The sequence below is a fragment of the Ipomoea nil genome, unplaced genomic scaffold (genome assembly GCF_001879475.1).
Source record: "Ipomoea nil cultivar Tokyo-kokei standard unplaced genomic scaffold, Asagao_1.1 scaffold2144, whole genome shotgun sequence".
In the NCBI taxonomy this organism is placed as follows: Eukaryota; Viridiplantae; Streptophyta; class Magnoliopsida; order Solanales; family Convolvulaceae; genus Ipomoea; species Ipomoea nil.
In genome coordinates, this window is record NW_017618572.1 from 3,623,521 (window position 1) to 3,633,692 (window position 10,172).

General features: G+C 41.0%; 1 non-coding gene across 1 annotated transcript; it reads left to right on the forward strand.

Annotated features, from left to right (window-relative positions):
• The first annotated feature begins 5,784 nt into the window (after positions 1–5,784).
• On the forward strand, positions 5,785–5,857 carry TRNAA-UGC. The gene has a single exon. It is a non-coding gene; the product is annotated as a tRNA-Ala (tRNA).
• Positions 5,858–10,172: the final 4,315 nt, after the last annotated feature.

The following is a 10,172-nucleotide window of genomic DNA, read 5'->3' on the forward strand; positions in this document are numbered from 1 at the left end:
ACCTTTGACGCAATTAGGTGGCTGAGCCGTTCCATACACAAAACAAAGATAGCCGGGGACATTGCGTCGCCTTGACGAATACCCCTCGTTGGTGTGAACTGTTCCAATCGGTCTCCGTTCCAAATTATTGCCAACCTGGACGAAGAAATGCAAGTCATTATAACATTAATCCAAATATCATTAAAACCTACCCGTTTCAGAGAGTCCTTAATAAACTCCCAAGACAGGCGGTCATAGGCCTTCTCTAGGTCCAAATTAATAGCCATATAGAACTTTTTCCCCCGGGCCTCACGCATGGTATGAATTACTTCCTGGTACACAGTCACATTGTCCGAGATTTGGCGCCCTGGTACAAAGGAGCTTTGGTATGGCCCTGCGACTTGGGGTAGAATCCTCTTCAACCTATTTGTAATTGTCTTTGTTAGAATCTTGTAGCTCACGTTACAAAGACTGATAGGCCTGAACTGCTTGGCCGTCTCAGGGACCTGCACTTTTGGTATTAGCGCAACTAGGGTGTCGTTCATTCCTTCCGGGAGCCTGCCAGTACTAAGGGCGTCCCTGACTAGCTTGAAGATACTGTCCCTAGTAACTTCCCACGTATGTTGATAAAAGCCCGCTGGTAGGCCGTCCGGGCCCGGAGCCTTGAATGGTTTCATGTCGAAAACTGCTGTGTAAACTTCCTCCTTTGAAACTTCTCTGTTAAACACCCTCCAAGTCGTCTGGCCAATGCGTGGGAAGGTGTTGCCAATGCTTGAAACGTCTACTCCGTTGGTGGGCTCGGTGAAAAGATTTAAAAAGAAGGTCCTGGCATGATCCCGCAACTCATTACCCTCCGGCATCCACATCCCGTTGTCATCCTTCAGCCCCGAAATCTTGATACGCGATTTTCGCACTGTGGCCGCAGCATGATAAAATTTTGTGTTTCTGTCCCCCGACTTTATCCATTCTTCTCTGGACCGCTGGTACCACATAAGTTCTTCCTGGTAAAGGGTTTCTTCTAGTTGTGTTTGCAGGTTCCTCTCGAGTCTACGCAAGCCACTATGTGATCGACGTGCCAGGATCTTTTTGATACCACCAATTCTGGATAGCAAGCTTCTTTTGCGCGTGTACACATTTCCAAACACATCCCTGTTCCAACTACTGAGACCGTCCGTTACCCGCCGTATATTATCTGCCAAGTTTTCTTCGGGGCTCCAGATTCTTCCGACTACCTGTTGCAAGTCCTGGTGGGTAATCCAAGCAGTCTGAAAATGAAAGAAATTTAATCTATTAGAACACTGCCTCCCATAGAGTCGAATTAATAGAAGCGCATGGTCTGAGGCAACACGAGGTAAGTGTTCCACCACAGCTTCTGGGTACCGGCCGCGCCATTCAAGATTACACATCGCCCGATCTAGTCTGGCCCCCTTTGCCCCATCTGTGGATTCATGTTTGACCCAGGTTAATTTTGGTCCCGAGTAGCCCATGTCAACAAAACCCTCTTCATTGATCCAGTTTACAAAGTCCGAGCTTCTTTGGGCAGAAAAGGAGACATAATTTCTTGTTTCATCTCTCGTGATAACGGAATTAAAGTCCCTAGCCACCATCCAAGGGCCCTACGGGCCCCATTTTGACTAGGACAAATCTCTCAAAAGCCGGCGCCTCAGATGATGGGCCGGACTCACGTATACCGGCGCAAACACCCATGGTGGATGCCCGCTCTGGGTCACCTGTAACAAAATGAACTGTGTATGAGTAAACAAAATATCGATATGTATTGGTTCCTTCCAGAAGACCCAGATACCCCCGCTGAAGCCCACAGCTTCCACGCGAATCCAATCTGAAAATCCGAGCTTCGAACAGATATTATTGGCCTGAACCCCGGAGACTTTCGGTTCGAAAAGACCCAGGATGCTCGGCTTATAAGTCTGCAATAAAAATTTTAGGGCACGGTGGACCGCCCGTCCACTCGCCCCTTGGCAATTCCATGTCAACAGATCCATAAACATAAAATAAAAGGATAAGAAAAAACAAACAGAAATCCAAATGGGATTACAGAATCAAAAGGCGAAGACAAAACAATCCAAACCTCAAAGGCCGATACTGGCCTCATCACCCTCTTGTGGCATTTGGTCCCCGTCTATCTCCATCACCGCATCGCCTTCATTGTCGTAGCATATTGGCGGGTCCGTATGGTGTTCCTTTGTGTGTTGCAAGACCGGAGAAGGGAGGTCGGTTGCCTCATCCCCGATCCACACTCTTGCAGAGTGGACAATTAAGCCACCTTGCTCGCCTCTAACAACAACATGCTCGTCCGCCTCCGCCGCCCTCCGAGAACCCCCTCCATTTACACGCTGAGAACGAGTGGCCAAGGCTTCCGCATTTTCTCGTGGTCTACGCACTACAGGTGGTGCATTCTGGATCTGTTTCTCTACCACAACCACATTCGGTTTCCTCATAACATTCCCCTCAGTCATCTCTGCGCGAGCCCTCTGCCGCGGATCTAAGCTGCTTTCCAGCTTCTCCACCATCTCCTGCTCTGCCCCAACAAGCCCCCCCTCAGCGTCCCGTTCTTCCTCCCCTTTTGCCAAGGCCGCAAATCTGGTAGCTTGAGCAAATTGGGTCTGGCCATGCATCGCCTCCTGTCTCCCTTCTTCAACTCCCCGGTTGGATTTCTCATGTTTTCGACCCCCATTTCTGCTTTTTCGCCCTGGCGCAATCATCCATGCGCCAAATGGTTCTGCTCCGATTATAACTCCACGTGATTCCCCTGGGCCTTTGCATTCCGTCTCTCTGTTTGGAGCATCATCGCATGCATTCGCAGGTCTGACTGCTTTGGGGCAATCATCAGGTGTATGTCCATAAATACCACATTTGAAACACACCAAATGGATGCCCTCATAAGCCACCGATCTCACACGTCCCTTATACTTGAACTTCGAAATCAATGGCTTTGATATATCAACTTCAACGCATATTCGGGCGAACATCCCTCGTGACATCATGTTTGTGGCTTGATCAACTCGGATCATTCTTCCCACCCTGTTCCCCAATTTCCTGAGAAAGATTAGACTATAGTACTCAGCAGGTAGACAAGGAATTCTTACCCATACTAGGACCTTTTCTGTGACGTCTGAGAACGGATCAAAGTCCGGCATCCATGGTTTGACGATCAAATAATGGTCCATGACCATCCATGGACCCTCAAACATGGCATGTTCCAGGTCTTCTACCGCTCCAAACCGCACTATGAAGTACCCATTGTCAATCGCGATTAGCTCCATCTTTCCCTTCGGTTTTCACATGGACGTCAGCCGGCGCAGTAAGTACGTGTACCCGATCGATCTACCCATAACTTTGACGATAATCGCCAACCTCCATGGCGCCCTGATCTGTCGAATCTCCACCTTCGACAGACGTATTGTTGGGCATAGCGGATCATCATCCTCCTGGTCCGAAATTTCCTCCTGGTCCTCATCTTCCTCCGCATCTACGTCCCCCGGCGTCTCCTCCGACTGGCCTGTCACGGTTTGGGCGTAGGCAATGTTGAAAAAATCGCTAGGTGCCCAGAGGGCACCTGGGGACCGCCTAGGGCGCCTAGAGCGCCTAGAGAGCCTAGCCGGGCGCCTAGACCGCCTAGGAGGCCGGGCGCCTAGCGCCTAGGCGCGATTTTTGCAACAGTGGGCGTAGGTCCGCCTTGCGACCTCCGAAACCTGAGATACAACGGGAATTGTTAGTGGGTTCGACGTTTCCCTCTCACCTGATACCTGCATGGTCAGTGGCGCCACTGGCGCCCCCATGTCCTCAATTGGTGTCTCCAAAACAGCATCAACTTTCGCAGAGAAGCCCGTCGTCAGATCCATCGAGGTGTCTACCGCCTCACCGAAGGTGGTTTTGGCCTTCTTCGTGCTTTGCTCAAGCAGATCGTGATCCTCCTCCGACCGTTGGCTAGGGAGCGTTTCCTCATTCATGATTCGTATGACCTAATTGAATGTTAGTACATTTGAGAATATAGATGGAAAATACTAATTCAAAAGGAAAGTATAATAATATGTAATTAAGGTAATAGCATTATTATTATTATTATTATTATTATTATTATTATTATTATTATTATTATTATTATTAAATGAATGATATTACAGAAATGTCCCTAAGTTTTGGGGGAAACTGGGCTAGTGTCTTACGGTGCGGTTATTTCTTACGGTGCGGCAACACCAATAGTTCACCAAATATGCACCATCAACGTTAGGAAATACACCACACAAAACAGAGTAAACAGAGCCCTGCATCACCAAACACACACCATTAGGTGTGAGTAAAAACACCATACACTGTTCGAAAATACACCATTGGGGGTGGTGAGTTATATGGTGTGTTTTTTTGAGTCTGTGGTGTATTTTGTGATGTTTTATTACATTTCATTGGGGTGTGTTTTTATTACACTGTTGGTGCATATTGTTAACACTGTTGGTGTATTCTGGAATTTGACCGCACAGCCGCACCGTAAGACCCCGCCGCATATGAGCGCTCTTCTATATATATATATATATATATATATATATATATATATATATATATATGTACATATATATACATTGAGTTCAACCTAATCCACATGTTGTTCATTGTTTAATAGTCATTTTTCAGTAAACGTATTCTACTAACAAATACCCACATGTATACTTCTCATACTAACAAGTACACAAATTTAGCTCTTTACTTGTCCATAATGTAGCACTCTTAGTTCCTATTCTTATATAATTGTCAAACTTCATTAAATATATGTTTATTTTTTTACATTTAGAATCAATTTTTACGTTAAAAACGACATTCACATGGAGAGAATAAAACTTTAACAATTGATGTTGATTTTAAATGACAAAATAAGCACATAAAACTGTTTATAAATGGAGTTTAATAATTATATAATATTAGGGACTGAAAGTGCAACATAATAGATAATTAAGCTAAGGGACTAAATTTGTTTAAATCAATTAACATAGACCAAATTTCTAAATGTGAAGCAATTCATGGACTAAAAATGTTATTTTCCCTATATTTTATGGTCAATTAGAGCTCTCTAGATTAAACTTCTTGTTTCTTGTTAGCTTCCAAAAAACACATTCCTAAGCTAATGTTTGAAACATTTTTGTTGAAAAGCATAAAGATTCTTATGCTTATAAACCCACCCAAATCAAGTTCCTTCCCTACGGATAATTTAAGTTATAGGGATTGCCAAGCTTTGAAAAAAAAAAATGAGAGAGAATGATTTAACTCAATAAAATTTTTATTTATTATTTTTTTAGAAGTCAATAATTTTACCTAATAAATAAAACATAATTGTTAAAAAAAAAAAAAAAAAAAAAAAAAAAAAAAAAAAAAAAACTTTAGAAAGTTAAAGATAGATGGAAGTAAATTTGAAAAAAATAAAATCGTTAAAACTCTTTTTCCTATAGTTTTCACCCTATGTTCCTAATTACTCCACAAGAACCAGATTTATGTATGACAACTGGGATGCATTAAAGTACAGTCATTGTGTTTATGCAATAAGATTGTGACTTTGAAGATGGAATTGTGTACTTTTGGAGCCTTGCTTTGTTACTGATAAATATACTAATATCCAAACAAAAATTAACAAATTAGAGTGGCGCAGCGGAAGTGTGGTGGGCCCATAACCCACAGGTCCCAGGATCGAAACTTAGCTCTGATATGAGTGACTTCTGAAATGTTTTTTCTTTGTCTGATATCTGACGATGACAGAAACAAAAATAAAAGAATTATGGGGAAGGCATTTCCCACATTGGGGATGTAGCTCAAATGGTAGAGCGCTCGCTTTGCATGCGAGAGGCACGGGGTTTGATCCCCCGCATCTCTAAAGTTAAGTTGTTGATGTTGTGATTTGATTTTTGTTACTTTATTGTCAAGATTTTTCCCAGGATTGCATAATATTTATTAATGTTATAAATATATTCAATGGACATTTATTTGTAATGGACATAACGGATGATTTTATGGCTCATTATGTTTATTTATGTCCTTTTGTATTAGTATGGAAGTGTATGTATTTCATGTATCAGATAGCATATGATGAACACACAGATGAATACAAGAGATGATTCTCCCTTTCTCTCTTTCTCCCTTATCTCTCTATTATGATTTTACTTTTAACACGTTATCAGCCCTTTTGCTCTACATACTTGATGAACCATTGATGAAACAGAGTCGTCCGATCATCCTCATGTTTGAGCGATCACCATCGGAAGGCAGACGAAGGTTCTGATGAATAGGATCTGCCATGTTTTGGCACCAACAGGATTCTGGTGAGCCGGAGTGTTAGACGCAGAGCACCACGTCGATCATTGTTGTCACCTTCACCTCCACCGTTAGGTCACCAAAGTAACAGGTTCTTGTCTGTGTTTGTGCCTGTGCGACGCTAATCATCGAAGCAACCTTCTGATCTGGAGTCATACGCACTACCACTGAAGCAACCTTCTAATCGGAAGAATGGATGAAATCCCGTAGACCCAAAATCGAGCCTAGGTTCTGTTCGAGATCCAGTGCGCCAAAAAAACTAAGGCTGCGCACCACCATCTTGAAAATTTTCTGGCGGCCGATCCTCAATCTGGCCACCGTCGAGTGATCGTAGGGGAGAGGAGACCCCAACCATTTCATCAGTTCCATGATTAGACTTCCGGATCGCCGCCACAACCATCATCGACGAAGCCCTAGCCAAATCGCAAGAATACTGCCGATCATCTCCCTGCTGATGGCGATTGACCTGAGACCCCAGACGAAGGCTTGCGCGACGGAGACGAACCTGAGCGCCGGTATTTCGTCCGCTCGCGATAGAAACGAGATCAAAAGGCTTGATTCAAGCCCGAACTCGTGTGCGCCGGCGCCTGGGCACGAATGTCGTCGGTGGCCGAGAGCAACGCGAGAGTTGCTCTCGTGCGTAGCGCTAGGTTGAAACTTCGGTCTACCAGATACGTCTCTGGACAGTTGGAGATTTAATTCATCCGTTACAGAATTAATTTCTGTATTTGATTTTTGAATTAAATCTGTTAATGGCCTAGTTAAATGCTATTTGATGTCCTACGTCCCTATATAAGAAGGAGGGTAGCAGCAGTGTTTCTACACGGATTGAGAACAACACACACAACACAGAAACTTCGTTTTCCCAGCTCCAAAAATCTCTGCTCCTACTCCATTCTTGAAGCTGTGTTCTGCCCGTGCTCTAGTTCGCCGGGTTCGTTCGTTTGGGTGCTCAAACGTCGAACCATTGTACGTTTTATCCTGGGAAACCTAGGCTACAACGCTCCTAGCACTTTTGGGAGGTGGCAAATAAGGTTTTAAGAAAAGACATGCACTTTGCCTAACTCGTACATTTCTTTCTTCCTTCTCCTTCTTTCTTGTTTTGGATTATGCTTTTAAGCAAAAATCCGTTCTTTCTTGTTAATTTGGAATTATAATCTAAGGATTATATTTTCTTTTTGGTTGATATATATTGGTATATCTTTTTCGTAGATATACATTTATATATAATTGTTGGGTCCGTCTTATATATATTTGTGTGTATATATATATTTCGGATACATATATCCAATAATATTTTATATATATTTCGTGTGTATATATATAAATATTATTTTATGGATATTAAATCGATTGTGGTTCATTATCACCAACATGTTGTCTGTTCCTGACCATTTTATTCGCAATGCTCGGTTTTTTTTTGGAATTGTCACCACCAGTGTGGGAGGACGGCTGGGCCGAGATTCATTGTTCTCCAATCGTGAAAAATTTCGGTCGCTTAGACTTCATGACAGTTGCGTGCTGTGGCAACATAACGGTGCAATTGAAAACCAGGTTCCTTCTCTTTAATTCCACCAACTCTTGATGCTAGCCATAATTGTCCTGATCTAGTGATGAATAATTGAATCTATGCATATCGTTAATGATTTGAATGTTATAGTTTCCTGGTGCAATTTTTTGTCAATGCTTGATACTGCTTGTTGCTTGGGAATGGTGTAACCGAATGTTATAATTTTGAACAATTAAAATAATATAGTTATTGTGCATTATGTTATTTAATTGGTGGTTCAAAATATGATGTGAATTCTTAATGACATATTTTTTTCAAAATACTTTGAAAGAGATTTGTTGCTCCTAATGCCTAAGTGAATGCATTTACATACTAAGTAGACAGTTAATGTATAGAATTGCCAAACTGATGTAGTTATGTGTAGCATAATGCAGTGAATGTACTGCACCACGACATGTGAATATGTTAGTTGGTCATGATAATATATTGAGATATGTATCAAAAGGTGCAACTCATCCATAAATCATGTATATCTTGCTGCTATGTTTATATGTATGCTTGAAGTGGGCACACTATTCTCTACTTCCTAAACATATGACTTGTCAATAGCCTTGTATATATGCATTTATGAATTTATTTGTCACCACTGTGTCAAACTGATTGGAATACATTTATATGAATATGAAGGATGTTGTCACAATCCATTGATTAGTCTTGTATGCATGTGTGTTTACACTAATTTGAGTAACGACGCGAACCTCCCCGGCCTTGTTGGACTTCTGCGGGGAAAATTAAGCTTTGGCTTGTAAGCCCAAGATTATAGATATTTGATCTAAAATGATCTATAGATCCTAAGTTAATCCCTAAAGGATATTTGATGTATACGGGTCTCATTGTCATCTATGATGATCATATTGTACTCCGGTAATAGTACATAGAAAAATTATACTAAGTATTTTTAGTTTTTTTTTTTTTTGTGAAAATATATTATCTGAGTTTAATTGACTCGCATCATGTTGGTTTGCCTGAAGCAAAACAAATTGTGAATATTTTTTTCACAGTAATCACTGCCTGAAAATTCTGACCGCAGTTTGGTTAATAAGAATATCTCTTGCCATGTCTTGAATTTTTTTTAGACATAGTTTTGCCCAGAAGGTAAACCAAAAGCACTAATTTATCTGTCACTCGTTATCTTGCCCATCAGTTATGATTGTCACATTGTACTCCAGTAGTAGTACATGACAAAATTATGCTAAGTGTTTGGTCATTGGGCTATTTTTTTTAATAAGGTCTGAAAGACCCTTAATGGGATTGATCTTTAAGGTGCCTAATGGCTCATGAATGAAGTTTGCATTTTCTATTTCTAATGCTATGCTACTCTCTAAAAGTCAAAATAGACTCACATCATGTTGGTTTGCCTGAAGCAAACAAATTGTGCTTTTTTACACAGTAATCACTGCTTGAAAATTCTGACCGGCGCAGTTTGAAAATTAAATTCGTGAAAAATACTTCTTGAACTCCTTTTGGCATGAAATTTTTTCTGTAGGACCTAGACTCGTGATATTTTATGTCTGTAAAAATATTTTGTTAAAAATATGCTTTGGTTATTCCAGAAAAATTTGTAAAGTTTTGGCAGTGTGCTGCCAATTATTTTTCTGCCTGGAGCAATGTTGTAAAAAATTTCAGAAAAAATACTTCCACACCTTGGATTGACATGAAAATTTTTATGTACATTCTAGACTTACTGAAATACATATCTGCCAAATTTTGTGTCAAAATGTGTTATTGTTTCCCCCCAGAAAATTCTGCAATCCAGGTCAAAATTCTGAAAATTTTCTACCGTTTTCAGCTTGTATATCTTGCTATTTTGTGATGTTTTCATGCTGATATGAAACTATGAAATAAAATGAGAGCTTGCTTGGAAAAGTGCTATTTTGACTCCCCGAAATAGGAATGAATGGGCCCGGCAGCGAACATGTGCTCATTATTCTTCGGCGAACGGTACTTCTCTCATTTTTCTAATTTATGAATTAAGAAACAATATCTCTTGTCATGTCATGCCTTGTGTGTACCAAACATGATACTCTTTATTTAATGGATGTGCATGACTCAATTGAGAGTTTGGTGTCCAAGACATAAGGGACAATTATATCACATGTTGCATGTGCTTCTCTTTAATTGACAACATTTAGCATATAATCTCTTGATATTTTGTTATTTATCTTGTTGGCAATTTATGATTTGCTATAGGCCATAGCTATTGAAATTCATCACACAACTTATAAGTGAGGCAATAGCATGAATTCTCAATATGGTTAGGTTGCACCTGTCGTTGCTAAACCTTAGCTTGCATGTGATAATAGTTAAA